General features: G+C 44.8%; 1 non-coding gene across 1 annotated transcript; it reads left to right on the forward strand.

Annotated features, from left to right (window-relative positions):
- The first annotated feature begins 1,827 nt into the window (after positions 1–1,827).
- On the forward strand, positions 1,828–1,934 carry LOC114219005 (U6 spliceosomal RNA). The gene has a single exon (XR_003611287.1). It is a non-coding gene; the product is annotated as a U6 spliceosomal RNA (small nuclear RNA).

The following is a 1,934-nucleotide window of genomic DNA, read 5'->3' on the forward strand; positions in this document are numbered from 1 at the left end:
CTGCCACCTCCGCTCAGAGCCGCCCGGCCGCAGGCCTCGGCCCCACTCGGGTCTCCTCGGTCCGGTTCGTCCTGCGTCGGCCAGACGAGAACGGAACCTGGCTCCGCCCCTTCAAGAAAGGACTAATGGTCGAGCCGATTTCCTCTTCCAGCCAATCGAAGTTGGGTGGAGGCGGAGCTAAGGAGCGGAGAAGCCCAACCCAGGTACGGACGGAGTTAGACCTAGGTATAGGTGGGAGTTCTACTTTGGAACCAGGCTGGAGGTGTGGCTCCAGGTCTTCCAGCGGCGGGTTTGCTCAGTCGGCTCCAAAAGCTCAAATACCCGTTGCCTGTAATAATAGGAAAAATATGTGTGTAATGGGTACACACACCAAATTTCTCAAAAGTATTATTTTAGCAAGCATTTAACAAATAACTGCAAACAGATAATTGCAATGCAAAATGATTTATGTTTGCTATATAATAATGTGAAATAAATGCTCAGAAGATTTAGGTTTTGCCTGAGCAAATCAGGAAGGTTTCACAGAAGTGACATCTGAACTGAGTGTTCAAGGATGAGTAGGCCTTTGAGAGCAGGCAAAAACTACCTATGGATATATCCACTTGGAAATCCTACAGACATAACAAACACAGAGCCTGAAAATAACTCGTTATCTCCCCCATCCCAACCACTCCCTGCTCCTCTTTCAAGCACTTAGTGCTCCAATTTATAGCCTTGCAGGTAGTCTTTGCTTTCTCCTCTTTCATCCCCCACTCTTTGGTTATCTAGGCTACATAACAAATGCAACAAATTAACATCAAAATTTAGTGGTTTAAAACAATAAACATTTATTATCTCTCACAGTTTCCCTGTGTCAGGAATTCAGCAATAGCTTAGCTGAGTTGTCTAGCTCCCAGTCTCTCAAGAGCTTATAGTCCTGGGACGCCTGGGTGGCTCAATTGGTTAAGCACCTGCCTTCAGCTCAGGTCATGATCCCAGGGTCCTGGGATCCAGTCCCACTTCGGGGTCCTTGCTCAGCAGGGAACCTGCTTCTCCCTCTGCCTGCCACTCTCCCTGCCTGAGTGCGCTCTCTCTCTCCCTCTCTCTCTCTCTCTCTCACTGACAAATAAATAAAACCTTAAAAAAAAAAAAAAAAGAGCTTATAGTCCTGATACTGGATGGGGCTACAGTCATCTGAATGTTTGACTAGGGCTGGATGATCCACTTCTAGGATGGCTTAGTTCCAGGCCTGGCAAGGTGATAGTGGCTGTTGGCAGTAAGTGTCAATTCCTTTCCATATGGACCTCTCCATGGGGTTGTTGGAATGTCCTCAGAATATAGTGTTACTTCTTCAGAGCGAATGATCCAAGAAGGCAAGGTGAAAGTCACAATGTCTTTTATAATCTAGCCTCAAAAGTAAAATATAGTAACTTCTGCCATATTCTTTCAGTCCTACAGGCCAACCCTCATGCACTGTGGGTAGGGACTACACAAGAGTGGAATACAAGGATTGCAGGGGTCCATCCTGGAGGCTGGCTACCACATCCACATGTAAGCAGTCATCATGTCCTGTTAATACTGCCTCATAAATAACTTAAACTTGTCCTTTTCTTTCCATTATTGTCATAGTTCAGGACTTTATTATTGCTCACCTAGACGATGCAATAGTTTCATTTAAAACAACAGCAACAAAACCTGCCTCCAATCTCTCCCTTTTCATATTGCCATCAGGGTAATCTCTCTAAAGTGCACATTCTGGTTTATTCATTCAATATTATTGAGGACCTACTATATGCTAGGCATTTTTAAAGTACCAGAGGTAAGAAGATGATTAAAATATGGTTTCTAGTGCTCCCTTGGGCAGCGCCTATACTAAAATAGTAACGATACGGAGAAAATTAGTATGGCCCCTGCACAAAGACACACAAAGCATGGCTCCTGAATTCAAATTGCTT

Source organism: Eumetopias jubatus, unplaced genomic scaffold (assembly GCF_037043125.1).
Source record: "Eumetopias jubatus isolate StellerSeaLion01/CBP00866 unplaced genomic scaffold, mEumJub1_p1.0 scaffold_9, whole genome shotgun sequence".
NCBI classification, from domain to species: domain Eukaryota; kingdom Metazoa; phylum Chordata; class Mammalia; order Carnivora; family Otariidae; genus Eumetopias; species Eumetopias jubatus.